Source organism: Lutra lutra, chromosome 12, assembly GCF_902655055.1.
Source record: "Lutra lutra chromosome 12, mLutLut1.2, whole genome shotgun sequence".
Taxonomy (NCBI): domain Eukaryota; kingdom Metazoa; phylum Chordata; class Mammalia; order Carnivora; family Mustelidae; genus Lutra; species Lutra lutra.
In genome coordinates, this window is record NC_062289.1 from 68,193,695 (window position 1) to 68,215,750 (window position 22,056).

General features: G+C 40.1%; 1 protein-coding gene and 1 pseudogene across 7 annotated transcripts in view; both read left to right on the forward strand.

Moving 5' to 3' along the window:
* Positions 1-9,085: 9,085 nt before the first annotated feature.
* Positions 9,086-16,388, forward strand: LOC125081775 (zinc finger protein 280B-like; annotated as a pseudogene).
* Positions 16,389-16,787: 399 nt separating this feature from the next.
* LOC125082607 (zinc finger protein 280B-like) overlaps positions 16,788-22,056 on the forward strand; it is a 29,679-nt gene continuing 24,410 nt past the window's right edge. For 2 of the 7 annotated variants that reach the window (XM_047698397.1, XM_047698393.1), the window contains exons 1-2: positions 16,788-16,911; positions 17,721-17,781. The gene's annotated coding sequence lies outside the window, so the exon portion shown is untranslated. The other 5 variants (XM_047698398.1, XM_047698394.1, XM_047698395.1 and 2 more) reach the window with 4 other exon arrangements.

A 22,056-nucleotide genomic window follows, 5' to 3' on the forward strand; every position in this document is an offset into this window, starting at 1 on the left:
AACCTAGCTAGTAAAGATGGAATTTCCCTAAAGACTGCTTCTTTGCCAGTCTTGTAGTGCTAAGACTTTTAACTAATTCAACTTGCTCATCAGAGCATTTGCTGGGGCCAGTTCTCAGGTTCTCTTCCTTGGGGGTACCCATTAGAGTTGGGACCTCCCTCTATCTCCCCCTTTCTTGCAACTGAAGGAGCTAGGGCTAACAGGGGCCACTGTAATTTATCATCAGGGAATGCCCTGGTAATTATCTCCCTACTGTTTTGTAAGTAGGTGATATAAGTCATTTATCAACTCTTTTGGTGTGTCTCTTTCTGTGCATTTTGATCCCTCTTGTGCCCTACCCTTGCATTTAACCTGGGGAACAATCCTTCTGTGATTTCTTACTCTAAGGGCAAGACAAAACAGAACTGAGAACAAAAGCAGCAGGAAGCCAAAGGCACTGCCATTGATTACAAAAGTCAAGTCTCTTGAGATAAAGCTTTCCCAGGGAGAGAGGAAGAGGAAAAAGTTTATAAGAATGTTGGGAGAGCCATGACCTCCCCTGGAGATGGAGAAAGGCAACAAAAGCTGACCACCCTGTTTTGTGCCCTCATGAACAGTGGTGCCTCCTTGGACCATGTCCTAGGGACCACTTTCCACATAGCTTTTGTCTACATGTAAGGAAGCCCCACAGTCCTGTGGATCTCACCTCCTGGGTACAAAGTTCATAAACTGTCTGAGATGCCCAGCCTTCCCTGCTGGTGGATAAACAAATAACCATATATCACCCTCACTATCATGACCTTGGGTCCTGGAGACAATGTTAAGGTCAAAGAGCTGCCTCCTTTGATCATGAGCAGGCCTCTTTTGGCCATGGGGCTACTTATGGAAGGAAAGGTGGGAGTAAGCAATTTCCTGAGCCCCGCATGCTGCCCAGAAATATCCTGATGTTGACTGGTGACAGGCTTTGATGAAATCAAAACCAGACACTCTTTTCACTGACTCCAGGGAATCCGTGTGCCCAAGGCTCATTTCGTGGAGGCTCCTGGAGGTGGAGAGAACTATTCCCTCTTTCTGGGCCTCTCCCTATTCACATTCCTTTATTGGCTACAGGCCCAAATTCCTTCTGATAAGTTGGTCTTCTGTCAACCCGGTCTGCAGAAGGCATCCCATCTTTCTTCATGGAAACCACTTTGGATAAATAGTCACTTCCCTCGGTGGACTCTTCTAGTGTACACAGAGCAGATTGAACCTAAGTTCTCTGCTTATTCATAACTCAACATTCTAAGTTCCTTCTGTATTCAGGTGATTAGGTTTCAGACCATTGTGCTATATGGCTTATAGTTTGTTTTTCTTCCTCTTTTTAGCTATAGCAGATGGTAGAACACAGGTATTTCCTCTCACATTTTAGAATAAGATCAAAAGAATCAACCAGGGCATTGGTACTTTTTAAAAGCTCCTTAGTCCTTCCTGTTCAATATTTGGTCTGTAGTCAAGAGGCGGGGGCATCATCTTGGAGCTTGTTAGAAAATCACACTCTCAGGCTCCACCCAGAACTACTGAACGAGAATCTACACTTTCACAAGACCTGTAGATGATTCCTTAGAGTCATTGACACTTAAGAAGCACAGTCCATATTATTCAAAAGTGCTTCCCAAATTGAGAGGTTTGGATCCAGATCTCTGGGCTTTGCTTACATATCCCAGCCGCCTTGAACATTGCCGGATATCCGGAAGCCTCTGAAAAGGAGATGAAGGTCCTTCCTGTAGACTCTGAGTGGGAGAGGAGAAGCTCCCAGCTCAAGTTCCAGCTTCAGATTGTCTACTGGGTCCCCCAACAATATGTTTGTCCTGAAATATGTGCTCAGTGTGTCAGATCAATGAAGGAAAAAGGAATTCTTGACCCTCGACACACCCTTGGGCTTCCCTTTAAGGAATGGGTGTATGAATATTTTAATCATGCTGGAGAGATCAAGGCTGCCCCAAGTATTCTCCCTTAAGAATCAAGAGACAAACATTGAACATGCAGATTCCCCGATTGCTCCCCTGGCCCTCTGAGTGTCCCTGGTATAAGATGCAGTCTGGGAATCTGTCTGTTGACAGTGTGTCAGTTGACTCTGAGGTCTGAGAAATCTTTTAGAAGCATGGAAATAAACCTGTAAATAGTCTATTTTTTCCCCCTAAACTATTTTTGCAAATCTATATTCATCACCAAACATATTTAAGTAGACATCTAGATTTTTTCATCCTAAGCTTAAACCCTGTAAAGGATGTAATTTCTGGCCCAAAATAAAAATGGACACTTTAAGTGAATAAAACTGTTAATAACACTCTTTTAATTGTATCCAAAAGAATGTAAATAACATTAGGTTCTGATATTCACCATCTTCCATTTAAAAAATGTGAGCATGAGCTCTTAGTAAGGGATAGAATATTCACAGTTTTTTTTCTCATTTAATCTTCCCCTATAGTTCACTTCCCTCATAGGATTTTATAGAACATGATCTATTTTATGCTTGAGAAAACTTTATTGTTTACCCTCTCTGTGTGTTCTCCTATTTCTCATATTTATAAATTGATATAAAAATTTAAAAAATAATTTCCTGGAAGCATAAGGTCCCAATTTTTTTGATTTATCATTATAATGATCAATAATATGGAACTGATAAAGCATGTAAATGTATTATAAGTTTTTACAGGTAATTTTTAGACATAAAAAATCTCTAGAAAAAATAGCTCATTTCTACTGTTAAAAGAAAAGAAAAATCTCAAAATGATTTAGTTACAAGCACTTTCATTTTATTACTGTCTTGCTACAAAGGGAAAGGTTTCAAGCAAGCAAATCAAAGATTTACTCTTGTTAGGAACATTTTGTAGGAAAATAGAATAGTTAGTCATCACCATCATTAACACAAAATCTAAAAGGAAAAGATTAAATGTCAATAACTTCACTGGCAGTAATCTCAGGGAAAGGATGACTAATTTTCAAAAATATATTTGGTCCTGTTAAAGTTTATCAGACAACTGTCTTAGCTCTTGGTCAGGAATGTTGACTCCTTGTTATAAAGAGGTTGCCAAGGACATCATGCAGAGAAGGAGTGGGAAGTTTCTTTCAGTCTGGACCAGGATATCTCAGCCCAGGCACTACTGACATTTTGAGCTGGATAACTTGTTGTGGTGGGGGTGGGGGATTTTCAGCAGGGAGGGAATTCTGAATATTATAGGATGTTTTAACAATATCCTTGATGTTTACCCTCTAGAGGCTAATAATGATAATCAAAATACCAGGACAGTCAAAAAACATTGCCAGGAACACCTGGGTGGCCAAGTTGGCCAAGCATTCGACTCTTGGTTTCAGCTCAGGTCATGATCTCAGGGTCATGAGATAAAGCCCTGAGTTGGGCTCTGTGCTCAGTGGAGAGTCTGCTTGAGATTCTCTCTCTCCTTTCCCTCTGTCCCTCCCCCCAGTGCATGCTTTCTTTCTCTAAATAAATACATGAAATCTTAAAAACAAAACAAAACGAGTCCAGATATTATCAAGGGCCCCTTAAGGAGCAAAATTACCCCTTGCTGAGAATTAGCACACTAGAATGAGACAGGCTTCAACATGGATTCTATTTTAGTTTTTCAGGATGGAAATGTTGAAAAAATATGTAATAAGTAACTCCATGAGAATAGAAGGGGTTTTCTTATAGCAGCTTCACTTACTCCTTTGAATGTCTTCTGGGCTATATGTGTGACAGGATGAAAACCATAGGCTTAAGCCTCATAGATTAAATGGCTTATAAAAGTGATGAACTAAAATATCACTTTTAGGGAGATGGGAGGTAGGATTTGGGCTGATTCAGCGATTCAGAGAGTGAGCTACTGCTAAAATCACCAGAAGGATCTCTGTGGAGAGTTTTGAACCCTATTATTCCATGTCATCACATCATACATGGTACCACTGACTATGTTATTAACTAGTGAATTATAAAATTAAAATCTCTTAAATTATTAAATTAAAATCACCAAGCTGATTCAGCTGGTGAAACGACTGTTGATCTTGGGCTCGCAGGTTTGAGCCACACATTGGCTATAGAAGTGACTTACAAATAAAATCTTTTTAAAAAATGAAAAAAATCAAATTCAATTAACATATTTTTTAGATTATATATTTATTTATTTGAAAAAGAGAAAGCAAGAGACAGAGCACGAGAGGAGGGGGAGGGAGAAGCAGACTACCCTCAGAGCATGGAGTCAGATACAGGGCTTGATCCCTGGACCCTGGGATCATGACCTTGCCCAAAGGCAGATGCTTAACCAACTGAGACATCCAGGTATCTAAATTAACACATCTTTAAATTTGAAGTGCTGGGGCGCCTGGGTGGCTCAGTGGGTTAAGGCCTCTGCCTTCAGCTCAGGTCATGATCCCAGGTCCTGGGATCGAGCCCCGCATCGGGCTCTCTGCTCAGCGGGAGCCTGCTTCCTCCTCTCTCTCTGCCTGCCGCTCTGCCTACTTGTGATCTCTCTCTCTCTCTCTCTGTCAAATAAAAATAAATAAATAAATAAATAAATAAATAAATAAATAAATAAATAAATTTGAAGTGCTTAACTGATCATTCATAGGCCAAATAACCACACACATGTGCTTTATTTGGCATCATCACATTTTACAACTTTAAACATTACTTTCAAGCATTTTAGAAATAAGGAGACCACATAAATTTTTAAATTTCAGTACTGTGCTTGGAAAACAGATTGGCAACCACCAGCATTGCCACCAGGCAGAAATCATCTAAAACTGAGTACCAACTAATTCTTTAGAATGGCTAAATCTATTTCTAAATCCATCCATGTACATTTATTCAACAAAAATTCTTGAATGTCTACTGTGGTCCAGGTCTTTGATATAAGTCAGTGAATGAAACAGACAAAAGTCACGCTCCTCATGGGACTCAAATTCTAGCAAGGGCGGTAGGCAATAAGCACAACAAATTAGTAATCACATGGTCTATTAGAAGGGGATGAGAGCCATGGAAAGATGCACAGGGCATCTTTAGCAGGGCAATGGAGCAGGGGATTGTAGGGGGAGGGAAAGAGAGCATTTTATATAGGGTGGTTGAGGTGGACTCCATTGAGAAGCAGTTCTGCCACAAAGATTTGGTTATGGGACAAGAACCAAGAGGATGTCTGCATGAAAAATATCCCAGAAATAAGGAACAAGTGCAAAGGTCCTAATGTAAGAAGGGCAGTATGGCTGGAACAGAGTGGGACAGGGTAAAGTACTAGGAACTTATAGGGGTACAGGAAGATTTTCTCACTATTGGAACTTTCTACTGTGGAAACCCATCATTTATTTAACCCTGCTTTCTTATTGGAAACTCCCAGAGCTACTTCAAAGGCCCAAAAGGCAGTTCTTCCATAACTCCCAGGCAAGATTAAGGACCCTCTGTTACAATACCACTTTGAGTTTCATTTGTCACATTTACACAGAATGACATTTTATTTATCTACTTTTCAATTTATCCCACTTTATTGACATATAATATTGTATAACTTTAAGGTGTACAACATGTTGGTTTGGTAAGAAAGGAATTTTTACAGGTCTGCGAATCGCCAGGTTTACACACTTCACAACACTACCCCTGGGGATAAAAATATATGTTTATAAAGCTGTAAAAAAAAAAAAAAAAAAAAGGAAAGAAAGGATGAATACCCAAGTTTTGTAGCAACATGGACGGGACTGGAAGAGATTATGCTGAGTGAAATAAGTCAAGCAGAGAGAGTCAATTATCATATGGTTTCACTTATTTGTGGAGCATAACAAATAGCATGGAGGAAAAGGGGAGATGGAGAGGAGAAGGGAGTTGAGGGAAATTGGAAGGGGAGGTGAACCATGAGAGACTATGGACTCTGAAAACGATCTGAGAATTTTGAAGGGGTGGGGGGTGGGAGGTTGGGGGCACCAGGTGGTGGGTATTGTAGAGGGCACGGATTGCATGGAGCACTGGGTGTGGTGCAAAAATAATGAATACTGTTATGCTGAAAAAAATAAAAAAATTAAAAAAAAAAAAAAGAAAGGAATTTTTAAAGTCATATCAGGTTGTGGTACTTTAGAACATTTTAATTAGCAAACTGGATTTCTGTTCTAATTCTGTGACTTGGATGCATGGAAGGAGTGGGAATAGAAATATTTTTTGGCTGTCAGGGGAGCTTGAAGCCCTCCTTTCTCCCAAAGAAATCCATAGGCAAAGAGGGCTATAAGGGATAGGAAGGGATAGCCTGAGATTCAATTTAGAAGATGCTAAGGGAAGGGAGAGTGAAGGGGGTGAGAGGTGACCAGAGTGAACTTTTGCATATGAACCAGCATATGACCTTTGATCCTTGGAAGCAGACTCAGAAAGCAGTGGGCTCATGTCCATGAAATGGGGATTAAAGTGGGGAAACCTGGGCATCCCCTGGGAGCTGATTCTTCCAGTTCAGACCACCTGGGCAATTGGGGAGTGAGACCAGCTCCTCTCACTGTTTGTGGGGACAGAGAGAAGACAGGTTTTTGTTCTCCATAGTTGCAGTGATATGTGAGAACTTTCTAGCACCTGGAAGAAGACATGTGCCCTTTTAGGTTCCTTTAGCTTGAGCTCTGCTGGAATAGCTGTGTGGACCCTTTCCCTTGCCCTTGTTGACCCCAGATAGCTCAAGACCCAGCTAAATTGGAGATAAGGTGGTGGAGGACAGAGAGAGGAGGGGGCACTCTCACCACCACCCCAACCTGACAGGCAGTCCCTGGACCTGGCCCTGAAGTTCCACCCACATTCTTTCCTTGTTGGGAGTGATTTGCATGGAAGATTTGGCAATCACTCTGGTTTACAGCCAAAAATTCAAATAGGCTGTTCAGAAACCTGAACCTGAGCTGCCTTTGGATGTTATAGACTGGATTTTAATGGTCTTATAAAAGGGGTGGGATCTCCTGATCAGACTTCACTCAGAAAGGTCTTTGGAGAACAAGGTGAGCGCTCCACTGGAGCAGGACTTGGTGTAGCTGAAAGCGAGAGAAATTTCTCAATATTGCAGAAACAAGGACGCCCCAGCTTTTGCCTCCCTTGTGGCCCAGAGTGGGAAAATATGGAGGCCCACCAAATCGTCTGGAACACTCCTGGGAGTGGTGAACTAATATATTTGGTATCTTTCATTTTGTTTCTCTTAAACCTTGGTGGACAAACATTTTCTGTAAAATGGTAAATATTTTAGCCATCAGGAGACATGCAGCCTCTGTTGTAGGGCTGCACTCTGGCATAGTAATGCAAAGCAGCCACCAATAGAAGCCTTAAATCAGTGATCACTGATGTGTCCCATTAAAACTTTATTTGTGGACATTGAAATTTGAATGTAATAATTTTCACATGTCACAAATATTCCTTTGGTTTTCTCAACACAAATTTAAAAAAATGTAATAGGTACATAATAAGTGTATTAGGTATATTATATACATGACATGATATATCATTTATACATATGTAAAAAATATATATACACACTAAGTAACAAAACAAAACAAAAAAACACTTAATATAAAAACCTTTTTGCTCCCTGGCTGTGCAAAAACAGGAAGCGGGCCAATCCCTGTCTTAAACCAGTTGCAAAAATGCAGCTAGCATCCTCCTAGTGAATTGCAAAATAAATTTAATGGGCCATAATCAGCTTATGGGGAAAAAGTTAGAATTTTTCATTCATTCTAAGATCCCATCACCTATAAGACATAACATTATTTCTCCTATCTATCACCATACAATACAAAGAATATATGCTGTCAAACAAACTATTAAATGTTACTGATGAGATGCGGTCTTATTTCACAAATGGGAAAATATAAACACTAACTGTTCCTTAGCATCAGTGAAATTTGAAACCTGCCATAGAAGGTTGTACATCCATTGTAGGGAGGGTATTCTTTCACAGAACTTTTGTTTCAATCACACATACCCACGCCTACATACTGGCTAGAATGTTTCTCTCCCATGATACTGTTAAATCATTTGGATTTGTATTTCACTAAAGGCTTGGAGAGCCTGGACTTAGTGAGTGTGGGTCTGTTGTACACGTAAGTGATCATATTGATAACAGCTGCTAATTATTTGTGTAGCAAAGATTTAACAATGACAGTATGCCAGGCATTGCTCTAGGAACTTAGGACACACAAGTCCCTTTTCCTCCCTCAGTTTACAGTCTAGTGGGTGGAGATAGAAAACAAAAGCAAGATGCATTTATATAGAGTTGACCCTTGACCAGCATGGAAGGGGCTAGAAGCACCAACTCCCTGCGCAGTAGAAAAATCTGTGTAAACTTTTGACTCCTCCAAAATCTTCTAGCTTACCATTGATGGATGTCTTGCTGATAGTATAAACAGTCAACTCACACATATTTTGTATTTGCATGTATTGTATATTATATGCTCCTAATATAGTAAGCCAGAAAAAAGAAAATGTTATTAAGAAAATCATAAAGAGGGCGACCAGTTTGAGTCAGTAGAGCATGCAACTCTTGAATTCAGGGTTATGAGTTCCAGCCCTATATTGGGTGTATAGATTACTTAAATATAAAATCTCTAAAAAAGTCATAAGAGAAAATACATTTATAGCACTGTGCTGTATTTATTGAAAAAATTTGCACTTAAGTAGACCTGTGCAGTTCAAACCCCTATTGTTCAGGGTCAAGGGTGTTAGACAGGTGATAAATAATATGTTAAGAAATAGTGTTGGGGGTGAGTAGGGCATGTGAGTTGGGAGAGGTGGTGATTTTTGATATCATGGTCAGGGAAGCCTTGCTAAGAACCTGTGGACTTGAAGCAGCCCAGGAGACAGGATGGGGATATCTGAGCATTCAAGGCAGGGGGAACCACAAAATTCCTAAGGAAATACAGGGTGTGGTGCCTTCAAGACTAATGGAGTAGCTGCAGTGGAGGGAGGGAGAGGCAGGAAAAACAAGGACTGGCGGGTATGGGCCAAAGGCCTAGGGCTCTTTTTGACATTTCATGTTCATTGGACTTTCTTCTGAGTGAGTAGGGAAGTCATTGGAGTTCTATAAGCAGAAGCAGCTCTTTTACATATTTTAACAGGAGTACTGGGGACACTATGGGGAGATATGGCAAAAGAGGTATGAGGCTGGAAACGTCTGCAATGATCCAGGGACAGAACACGGTACCTTCAAACAGGATCCAGGAAGAGAATAAGATGCCTGTAGTCATGATCCAGGGAGAGAACCGTGGTGTCTTGGATCAGGGAGAGGGCAGTAGGGGTAGAAGAGAGTGGTTGGGTCCTGGATATCTTTGGAAAACAGAGCAGGCAGTGTTTGCTAATTAATTGGCTGTGGGGTATGGGGGAAAGATTGGCAAAGGATGTCTCCAAAATTTGTCAACTGAGTGATTAGGAGTGTTTACTCAGAAAAGGAACACTGCAGGGGGAACAAGATTTTTTTTTTTTTAATTTTTAAATTTATTTTTTTTAGGGGACTGAAAAGATCTAAATTTTGGTAAGATTGGCAAGAGAACTTAGATATCCAGAGGGTACACCTGGGAGTAGGAAAAGGCTAGTGCAATGCCTAGGGTGCTAAATGCAGGAGGCGGGTGCTCTGAGATGCTGACCTTGGATCTCTTTAACTCTTGCCATTAAATATTGTGCCCTAATTCCTCACTTGCCTCAACCTAGTCATGGCCCTGCAAGAGGGCATGTTGAGCTTGCAATTGATAGAGACCTGGGAGCTGGAGAGAGAACTCTAGGACTATCTTGTCACCTAACTAGTTGGAGGCTGTTCCTTAGGTGTAAAATAAGGATGCTAATAGTTATCTCAGCATTTCAGGGAAATATTAATAAAGCAATGATTTTGGTTTTTGAAATAATTACTCTTGGTTATATTGACTGTATTTTTTTTTTAAATGAGAGAGAGAGAGCATGAGAAGAGAGAGATCAGCTGGAGAAGCAGACTCCCTGCCAAGCTGGGAGCCCGATGTGGGACTCCATCCTGGACTCCAGGATCATGACCTGAGCCGAAGGCAGTTGCTTAACCAACTGAGCCACCCAGGTGCCCCAGACAGTATTTTATAAAAGAAAGCACTAGAAGTCGAAGGGACCTCTTCAAGCAAAAATCAGTTGTAAAATGGCAGGTCTTTCCTTGTCATGTGAGAAAAAACAAGTGCCAGGACCGCCAGTAAAGAACATAGAATCCAACACAGGGACAGGGAAAATGAAGATGCTGAGCTGATTATTAGTAGGAGTGGAACATGTAAACGAAGATGCAGAAATTCTCTTTATCGTAGCAATTTCAAATTCAAAATCAGTCATTTCAAACATTTGAACAGATGACCCTGGAATGATATTCCAAAAGAAAGAAAGTCTACCGGAGTCAAGATACTGCTCGTGCATTGCAGCCTGCAGACCTCATGACCCATTGGTACTCATAGTGGCCACCCCAATCTGAATGGAGATAATAGATAGTCTTATTATTTTTGAGCCCTCATCTAAATCTGATTATAAAATGAGCTCACCACAAGTCATACCTCACAGTCCTTCAGATTTGCTCTCTCCCTATCTCACTGTCTACTTGGAGCTGTACTTTCTGTAGGAGGCAAGAGTGGAAGCCTTCAGTTTGAAGGAACTTCCTGCTTCCAGTTTAAACAGTGGAAATTCTAAAAGACCTAAACTCAGTGATGGAATCCCAGAAGGACATTCCTCAGCTGTGACCATTTCTCTCCTACAGTGAGTATGAGCACAGCCTCAAAAGGTGTCCTATTTTCATTAAGTCGTGCTCAGAATGAGCATTATTTTCTTGGGCTTATGTAAATGATAGGACACATTTCAATCTCATGGATTTTTCACAAAAAATTATTTGAAAAGGCTGGAAAAACCAGACTTTTGAGTCTAGCAAGTCAAAACCAGACTGTTGATCTTAAGAAAGAAAATTCGATCATGTTACTTCATGACTTTTACTATGGGCAGCAAAAGGAGACCAGCAGCCAAACAGAAGACTCACACAACTTTTAAATGCCTCAGCTGTTTGAAAGTTCTAAAGAATGTCAAGTTTATGAGGCATGTGTGGAGCCATTTGGAACCTGAGAAGCATAAGGGTGACAGCTGGGAAATCTACACCACCTGCCAGCACTGCCACCCATGATTTCCTACTCCCTTCAAGCTGCAATGTCACATGAAAGTGTAACACACTATCCAGGAGCCTTCCACTGTCTGTAATGTTTACAAATTGTCATTCAAAACAGACCAGGCTTTCTTACATCAATGAAGGACAATAGTAAGCCTGGCAAAATGCCCTATGTGTGCCAGGTTTGCAATTATAGATTGTCAGCCTTTGCTGATATGGAAACACGTTCTAGAACATGCCACGAAAACACTAAGAATTTGCTTTGTCCTTTCGATCTCAACATTGTCAGAGCCCTCATACTTTACATGAATTATTGTCAGAGCACTAGAAAAAGAGTCTTTTCAGTGTTCCAAATGCCGGTACGGTGTTTGACCTCAAAGGAGAAAACATAGCATCAACCAAGAATCATTGAGCTTTTAAAAAGCCAAAGCAATTGGAAGCATTATCTCCTGAAACAGAGGTTATGATTCAAACTTCAGTTCAAACTAAGTTCAAAGTGCAGCCTCCATTGTTTTGAGCAACACTTACCTCTAGCTGTCACCTGTAAAATCTGAAAAAGAGGATTGCCATGAACTCTAGGTATTCCAGATGGTTACCACAGCTAGCATTATAGCTCAACTTCTGTTTTGCCCACCTCCAGGGATGCTGAAAAGGCAGAATTGAGGCTAGGGCATTTGTACATCATGGCTGTGGATGATAATAGTCAGTGAGAGTCAGGTTTTATGGTGACAATTCTTCAGATCCCTACTGTCAAGAGGCAACTTAGAAAGCTTCCTTATGTTGCTTCCCAGCCAAACTCTCCCTGTAAAGTAACCACTATCCTGACCTCTACTTCCAAAGATTCATTTTTTTTTCTGTTTTTAAGCTATAAGTAAATGGGATCACACAACAGATTTTTGTCTTTGTCTTTCTTTAAATAAGTGGAATGCATGCATTCTTGCTGTATGCAGGCATAGGACATTCTTTTTCATTGCTGGGTAGAATCCCATTGAATGCATATGGTAGAGCTGTGTATGTCCATTTTACTCCTGATGGACTTTGAGGATCATCTTTTGTTCTTCAGAATAAAGCTGCCATGAGTTGGTGCATGTCTTTTGGTAGACATATGTAGTCATTTCTCTAGAATATATATATACTAATGAGAAGTTTCCAGAACTACATTGATTTAGCTAAGGTGCTAAACACCTTTTCAGAGTGATTGAAATAATTTGAAATTATTTTAAATAATTATTATAAATTATAATAATTAAAAAAATTATTATAAATTAAAATAATCTTCATTTCCACCAACAATATTGAGAATTTCAGTGCTGCAGATACAGTACTTGGTATTGTCAATTGTTTCCATTAGTCCCTTTTTCTTGAAGTTGTAGTGTTTATGATATTGTTGTTTTCATCTACATTTCCCTGATGAGTATGATCTGGAGAATTTTTTTTTTTTTTAAAGATTTTATTATTTATTTGACAGAGAGAAAATCACAAGTAGGCAGAGAGGCAGGCAGAGAGAGAGGAGGAAGCAGGCTCCCTGCTGAGCAGAGAGCCCGATGTGGGGCTTGAACCCAGGACCTGGGATCATGACCTGAGCCGAAGGCAGCGGCTTAACCCACTGAGCCACCCAGGCGCCCCTTTTTTTTTTTTGGTCATATGATCATTGGCCACTTGATAACACCCTCTTTTATTAAGTGCATATTCAAGTCTTGTCTTATTTATTTATTTATTTACTTCTTATTTTAGAGTGGAAAAAGAGAGCAGGAGTGGGAGGGGCAGATAGAGAGAGAATCTCAAGCAGATTCTGCATCGAACATGAAGCCAGACTCCAGGCTCAATCCCAGGACCCTAAGATCATGACCTGAGCTGAAACGAAGAGTCAGATGCCCAACTGACTATATCACCTTGTGTCCATCTTTTTTTTTTTTAATTAGACTATCAATTGAGAAGTGCCTGAGGGAACTCCTGGGGCACTGGAAATGTCCCACATCTTGATCTGGATGGTGGTTTCATGGTGTATATATGTGCATTAGGGTTGGTGCTTCATGGTGCATCATATTTAGAAATTATTGTCTACCAAGGATGTAAACATATTCCTTGTAAATTTTCTTCTAGAAGTTTAACTGTTTGCCTTTGCATTTAGGGATTAGCATTTGAATCAGCAGACTGAATGAGCAAGATAAACCCTCAGGAACATGGTGAGCCTTATCCAATACAATCCATTGACAGCCCTAAGAAAACAAAAGCTATGGAAAAGAAAATTTTCCCTCTCCTTTCTTGAGATGGGACATCCTCTCTCCTGCCTTTGGACATCAGAGCTCCTGGTTCTTGAGGTTGCAGACTAAGACTGAACTATGCCACTAGCATTCCTGGGGGACATCTTAGTCTCCAAAATTGCATAAACCCTGTATCTCTGTTTTTTTATCCTGTTGATTTCTTTCTGGAGAACACTGACTATACAAATACCTGGGAATTTAAGCTCTACAGCATTGTTGTTCAAAGTTGTCGTGGGTATTCAGGTGCTTTGTTGAATTGTAGTGATTATAATGGTCATCTTTGTCTTGTTCTTAGACTCCATACAATAGTTCATCATTAATCATGGTGTTAGTTGTAAGGCTGTTTTGTAACTATCCAATGACTTTGGGGGAATTGAGCTAGAAATCAGTAACAGAAAGATAATTCAGAAAAAAAACCCAAAGTCTAGAAATTAAGCAATATAATTAAGAACAGGCCTGGAACTAGGGTGTAGGAAACCAGGAGCCTAAAGGGTAAATGTCCATTCTTGCACTTTCACAAACCTCTTGCATACTGCTCTTATGCTCATTATAAGATGGACCTATAGTAGTTAGAAGGAATTCATATTTAAAGTTCATGTATTTGATTAGAAGAAGGGTTGGGGTGGGCAAAATGGGTGAAGGGGATCCAGAGGTTCAAACTTCCAGTTATAAAATACGTCATTGGGAGGTAATGTACACCATGGTAACTATAGTTAATAATACCATATTGTATATTTGAAAGTTGCTAAGAGAATAAATCTTAAACGTTCTCATCACAAGAAAAAATAATTTGTAAATATGTTTGGTGATAGATGGATGTTCACCAGACTTATTGTGATCATTTCACATATATACAAATATTCAAATATTGAATATTTATGTATTACACCTGAAACTAATCTAAGGACTATGTTAGTTGTTCCTCAATGAAGAAGAGGAGGGAAGAGAAGGAGAAGAAAGGTCAACAAAATAATGATCTAAATCAGTGGTGTCGAGGCTGCCTGGGTGGCTCAGTTGGTTAAATGTCTGCCTTCAGCTCAGGTCATGACCCTGGGGTCCTGAGATCAAGTGTTACACTGGACTCCCTGCTCAGCAGGGAGTCTGCTTCTCCTTTCCCTCTGCTGCTCTCTCCCTCTGTCAAATAAATAAATAAATCTTGAAAAAATAAATCAGTACTGTCAATAGAAATTTTTGTAGTGATGAAAATGTTCTATATCTGCTCTGTCCAATATGCTACATGTGACTGCTGAGTCATTGAAAAGTAGGTAATATGACTGATGTACTGGATTTTTAATTTATTTAATTTAGATTAATTTAACACTAAATTTAAAGGTAGGGTAAACAAATCTTCCTTATACATGAAGTCCAAATAATTTCCGTAGTCCTAATAATTTGTGTATTCCATAGACACTCTCCCCTCAATGAGACTACATGTCCTTTCCTGAGGGTGGGCTAGATTTAGGGACTTGCCTCCAAAGAGTAGAATATGGAAAGGAGAAAAAATTAACTTTACAGTGGAGAAATTAGTGATTAAGTCATAGTGATAGCATGTATTCCTGATGGGAAGTGATAAGAACATATCACCTCTGTGTTATAATTCTAAAAACCTATATCCCCAGTGTAACTGTGAGGAAAACATTGAACCCATATTGAGACATTCTCCAAAATATCTGACCCCAAGGACTCCTTAAAATTGTCAAGGTCATGATAAACAAGTAAACTGTATGATAAACAAGTAACAAACTGTCACAGACCTGAGTAGGCTAAGGAGACACTATGACTAGTGCAGTGCAGTATCCTGTATGGGAATCTGGAACAGAAAAAAGACTTTAGTAGAAAATCTAGTGAGATTTGAATAAAGCCTAAAGCATAGTTCATAGTGACTTAATGAAGGATATTGAAGTAATTTTGAGATCTTAAGGGGGGGGGGTCATTTCCCAAATACACATTTTAGACATAGAAAATACTTTCTATCTACATCCTCTTCACTTTGTCTATGGTATACTTAACTGAACAGAAATCCTCAAATGCAAAGGAGCAATAATATTTAGACTGTGTGATCTGACCATAATGCAACAAGATGAGAAATTCATAAACGAATTGCTTTTTAAAATCCCACAGATTTGGAAAATAAATACCATATTACTATGTAACCCTTGTGTTAAAAAGAGAATTACTAGGGAAATTAAGACATACTTGAAATTGAATGATAATGAGCATACTATGAAACAAAATCTGTAGGATACAGTTAAATTGATACTTAAGTAAACGAAGGTAAATTTATAGCATCATATACAAGAGAAATAACTGGAAGTTTACAAATAAACCACCTAGACATTCATCTCAAAGCATTGTAAAGCAGTTAACTTTATATGGCGACAGATAGGACAGATAGTAACTACATGTATCATGGTGATTACTGCTTAAGGTATAGAATGTCATATTGCTACATTGTACACCTGAAACTAATATAACATTGTTTGTCAACTACACTACAATTAAGAAAAAAGAACACTTTATAAAATATTGTAAAGAGGAACAACAGAACCTATAGAGTTAATAAGAAAGTAAAGAGTAGAAATATAAATAGGCTAGAGATGAAAATCACATTACAGATTAAAAAGCCCAAAAGCTGTCTTTTTTTTCCCTTTCAAAACACTGCTAAAGTAGGCAGACTTCCGGCAGAAATGTCAATTAAAAAAAAAAAAATCTGTTAAAAAAAATCTGTAGAGGGCCAGATAATAATATTTTAGGGTTTTGAATATGATTTATGACAATTAATCAATGGTTGTTTTAAGAGGAAAGCAGCCATAGACAATACCTAAAGGAATGGGTATGTCTGTGTTCAATAAATATTTATGAACACTGAAATTAACTTTTATATAATTTTCACGTTACAAAATAATAGTCTCTTTGTGTTTTTCTCCAGGCATTAACAAATGTAAAGTTCATTCTTAAGTCGCTGCAAGCTATAAAAACAAATGGGTGCCAGGCTATTTTTGTATGGCTTGACCAGATGTAACGTCAAAAGTATGGGCGTCAAGACCAAGTTGCATGGTCATGTTCCCTTAAACATGGGGGCCGGCAGCTAGTGCTTTTATGAAAAAGGGACACACTTGAGGATTATGAAAGTTAAACTCCAGGTGGACAAATTATCCCCTGATGGATTGGGAGCCTGTCTTTATCCTTGAACCCTGGTCTGCTCTGCAACCTTGACCTCCCAAGACTCTTCCAGGAACTGAGGGTCATCGCTGCTGCTCTCACCCCTCTCAGCGTGATCCCGGGCCCAGGGATAGCCACCAGGGGCGCCAGAGCGCGCGCAGACGCCGGACCCGCCTCGCCGCCAATCAGATTACAGCGCCCCGAGCCGCGCCGGCCTTGGGCCCGCACGTGGCAGCCAATCACAGATCGCAGCGGGCGCGCGTGGAGAGGCGGCGGCGTCGGCGGCGCCTGGGGCCTGAGGAGGCGTCGTCCCCTCGGGCTTTGCCTGGGGAGCGCCTTGGGGCGGTGCAGCTCAGGACCTGGTGCCGACCGCGGGGAGGACGGTAAGGACGGGGGCGTGGTGCGGCGCGGCCGTAGTGTTCCCAGAGGAGAGATGGGAGGGGTTCCGCGGCAGTAGTCCCGCGGGCCACACGGCTCCCGGTCTGGTTCTGCCCGAGCGGCCTGTGCCTGTTGCTGCGGCCTCCGAAGTGTGTCGGGTAAGCGGTTCTTGGCGGGTCCTGAGACTCCCTTCACGCACACCCCCTTCCCCGGTCTCAGCAGGCGCCTTTCGGGCAGCATCTCCTCCCCCACCCTAGGCTGGCCGTCCCCATCCCCCAAGCCTGGGCCCAGCCTGGGCCTCCTGGAGGAGGGGCCTGCCCAGGCTCTTAATACCTTCCCCTCCCCCTGCCCACTGGGGTCTCTTGTGGAACTTAAGGCATTTAAACGTCCCCAGCCAGCCTCCTACTCCCTGTTCGGGACGTCTGTTGGCCCAGATCCTTTAAGGCGATTTAAGCATTTGTAAATTCATTTATTGCTCCCTCTCCCCTACCTCAGGGCCTTGTTAATTTTTCTCGTTTGCAGTATCTCTGCCTGGGCTCTATTTCAGACTCTTACACCCTAATGAAGTCCTCCTGACAGCCAGGCCCCGGGGTGGTTTCCAGGCTTTGGAACTGGGCAGTTGGCAGGCATAGTGTTTTCTTTACTGAGGGAGGGTAGATGGGAGGAACAGGTGTGGGGGAAGGGACTCCAGTTCTCTTCTGGTTAAGTGAGAAGCTGGATGAACATGCAGATGGCAATAACAGGTAGGCAGTGGGATATAAAACATTCCTGTAACGTGTAAGTAACCCTAATCCTCCTCTATGGTTGCCTCAAGGATGTGACCTTCTCCTGCCTGGAAAATCTTAAGTTCTTAGAAGTTTCACTGCACACCTGAGGTAAGATGAGAGGTCTTTATAAGGATCAAGACTGTATCATTTTTCTTTAGTTTTTTCTTATTTTCTCCCGTGTTAAAATACTAGTATTTAGACAGTGTTTCCTGAAGTGTGTATGACCTGAATATGTCTGATAAATTCAAGACAATCACTGATTTAGGAAATTCTGGACCTCTCTATATTGCTTCCTTAAAAACAGGGAGGGTGGCATTCTTTCACCTGCTCTCTAAAGAACATGAGAGGATCATACATTTTAAGCTATGTAAAACTGACTTCTTTTACAATGGCAGTAGGAGGCTAAAATGGGCAGATACACATACCTAAGATTTAAGCTCATGTATTAAAGTATTAAAGTGGTTCATTCAGGGTAAATGTGTGTTGGTTAAAAATGCTCACATAGGGTTAGTTGTTCATTTCTACAACCTTTTAAGGGCTTTATTTCATGAAGTAATTGAATGTGATTGGGTAGGGGAAGCCATATGAATTCATTTCATGCCAGGAGGCAAAACAATAAGTAAGTTATATGCCCAATAACTTGTGTATATAGCATGGTAAGACACATTATATAGTTAGTTATCTATTGCTGTGTAACACATTGTCTCAAACGTAATGACCTAAGAAATATTTATTTCACTGTCCTACTCTAGCTGGCTGATTCTGGCTCAGGGTAGCTTATGAGTTTATAGTGAAGCTTTTGACAGGATTGGCAGTTACTGAAGACTTGGGTTTTATTGGATGAACAGTGTCTGAGCTTGCTCACTTGACTGTTAGCACAGTCCTCAGTTCTTCACTCTGTGGCCCTCTCCATGGGGCTGCTCCCGTCACTGTAGCTGGCTTCCCTCAGAGCGAGTGATTAAAGAGAGAGCTTGGTCCCAGGATGAAGTGCAGAGTCTTTTTCAGAAGTTACATACCATTACTTCTGTATTTGCTTCATCAGATAGGCTAACCCTGTGATATTGTGGGAGAGGACTACACAAGAGTGTGAATACCAGGAGGCAAGATTCATTTGGGGCCATGTTGGAGGCTAGCAACCACACCCGTTAATCCACCATTCCAACTCTTCTCCATATTGTTCTGTTATTATGAGTGAATTATTTGGCTCCAGGCTAAGGGCAAAGCCTCCCCTGGTATATTAATTCCAAATAGCTTTTGTTTATTCAGGAATGTTGTTCCAGCAAGTCTCCTTTTCGTCCTGGATTAAGTTTTCAGTTTCTCTGGATCATTCTAATCAGCAAACAGACTGATTGTAATGTTACCTTTTGTTAAAAAGCCATCTTTTAATTGCACATCCCCCTTCTGCTTATTTTATTTCATGTCTTCTTCTCATTAGAGGAAAATTTCTTCAGAGTTGTCCATGTTTGCTTCCTCAAGTTCTTCCATTCTCCTTTAAATCCACTCTTGTCAAGAACTCCAGTGAATTTCACAGTACTTAATGAAATGGTCAATTGTTATTTTTTTTTTAAGATTTTATTTATTTATTTGAGTTAGAGTGAGAGAGATCACAGGAGAGAGAGAAGAAGAATCCCCTTTGAGCAGGGAGCCCATTGCAGGACTCCATCCCAGGACCTCAAGATAATGACCTGAGCCGAAGGCAGATGCTTAACCGACTGAGCCACCCAGGCATCCTGAATTGTTAGTTACTAATTTATGTGATCTATTGCAGTATTTATCAGAGTCATTAATTTCCTCTTCCCTGAAAATAATTTTTCATTTGGATTACAACGTGCTTTTTCTCTGTTCTTTTACTACTCTCCTACCCCCGACCCCAGCTGGTTCTAAGTAACTCTTCCTTCTTTCTATCCTTTTCTGGTTTCTTCTCATGTTTCTGACCTCTGACCAATGCAATGCCCCAGGACTTGGATATCAAACCTCTTTCCCTAGATGCCCTCAGGCAGTCTTGTGTTTTAAATAACATTACATGCCGAAGACTCCAAAATTTGTGTTCTTAACCCAGGTCTTTCCCTGAGTTCTGGTTTCATGTTTACTTGCTCAGCATCACCCGTTCTATGTGTCATCCTCTTCCTCACATCCCAATTCCTATCTATTAACAAATCTTGTGGACCTTCAAGGTTTTAATATAGAATTTGACCCCCGGGGGACCTGGGTGGCTCAGTGGGTTAAAGCCTCTGCCTTTAGCTCAGGTCATGGTCTCAGGGTCCTGGGATTGAGCCCCACATCAGGCTCTCTGCTCAGCGGGAAGTCTGCTTACTCCTCTCTCCCTGCCTGCCTCTTTGACTACTTGTAATCTCTGTCTACCAAATAAATAAATAAAATCTTAAAAAAAAAAGACTTTGACCCCTTCTCAGCATCCCAGTCTTGTATTAGTATAATCTTTTATTATAAAATCATTATTAATGAAATTATTATGATTAAGTTATTAATAATCTTAGTAATTATAATAATCTAAACTTGCCTTCTTGCTTCCAGTTATTATTCTAAAGTTTTCTTTCTTCTCATAGTAGCCAGAGTGGTCCTTTTGACATGAAAGATCATGTAACCCCTCACTCAAAATTCCCAGTGAACTATCATACCCAGAGTAAAACCAAAGAACTTAGAATGGACTACATTAATGTACTACAGCAAACTCATTCTTTGATTCTTCTCCAGTTTCTCTCCCTGTCCACTGGTTTGCATACATTAACCTCTTGACCAGTCCTTAACTTTGGTAAGTCTCAGAGCTTTGTATTTGTTCTTCCTTCAGCTGGAGAATTCTTCCCCAGATCTCCATAACCATGCCATACAGATATCAGCCTGCCTCCATACTACCTGGCCATTGCCTCCTTTATTTTCTCTATAGCATTTATGACCATTTGAAATTATATATATGCATATATATATATATATATATATATATACACACATACACATATAATAATATAAAATATTTTATATGACTTATATTACATTAGTACATATTTGAAATATGTGCTGTGTGATACTATAATATTGCATGCAGTAACATTATGGTGTATATTTTTTTAATGTATTTTTCAGTTACCTCTATTGCAGTTTCAGCTCCCTGAAGAAGGGGTCTTTGTTTCAATCACTACTGTATCTCTGGTACCTAGATCAGTACTTGGCATATGGTAGACTCACCAAATACTTCCTAATACTCAAATTCCTTATAAACGCCATCTTGATACTTCTTCCTCCCCTTTTCTTTGTTAGGGGTTAGGGTTAGGAGACTGTCAGAACTATACAGTTCCTTACCATTATGCTCCTGTGTCATTTATTTGTTTCTCAGTCTTTTTTGGACAGGGATATGTTCTAATTTTACTAATTTAATATGTTTATAGTTGTAGTTCATCCAAAATAGTGAACATCAGAACATTACCAACATTATATGTCTGACTACCCATAGAACTTCTTATGATGATCTTTCCATAGAGTAACAATTTTTCCCTAATTTCTTAAAAGAAAGAACGATGAGAGAAAGAAAGAAGAAAGAAAGAAAGAGAAGGAGAGAGATTCCCCTCTTTTCCTTTTTTTGCACTCAGGAGTTTTAACACAGCACTATTATGTTAGGGTCAATTTGATATGAAAACAAAAAAAAAGTTACTTTCAGCTTTTGATTTCATAACACTTAAAAAAATTGGCTACCACTGAAATAATAAAATAAAATTTTAAAAAATGTGTACAAGTTATTTTAAGCTGTCCTTTGTAAGTTCCTTATACTTGTCAACCACAAGAATTCTTAGGTGCATTCCTTATTCATTCCTTTAAATGTATAAATTGGTCACTTGAGTAACACTGAATAGTAGAGATCTGAGAGTTCAGCTTAAGCATTAATATTGTATATTTTTGAAAACAAAATATGGTTGCTTTGTGGAAGTCTTAGTAGGATTTTTTTCTTTGGGAGCTTTCCAATAGCAGGGAGATATTTGTTACCTAGAGATTCATGACAGGGAACATCTAGCATGCATAGCCTATGCTCTCACCACTTTCACAACTTCAAGATTCCTTACAAGTATATTGACTCATTTACCACCAAAATCATTTTTTTAATGGCGGAAGAAGAGAGAGAAAATAAGCACACTCCCTGCTGAGTGGAGACCAACATGGGGCTTGATCTCACAACCCTGAGATCATAACCTGAGTTGAAATCAAGGTTCAGATGCTTAACTGACTGAGCCACCCGGATGCCCTGAAATCAAGGTATTATTAAGAGTGAAAAGTGATACTGTTAAAAAATACACAGGGGTAACAGGTCAAACTGGATTGTCCTGGTCAAATCAGGATTTTTAGCAGTCCTAATAAAAATTAAGTTGATGTTTCAAC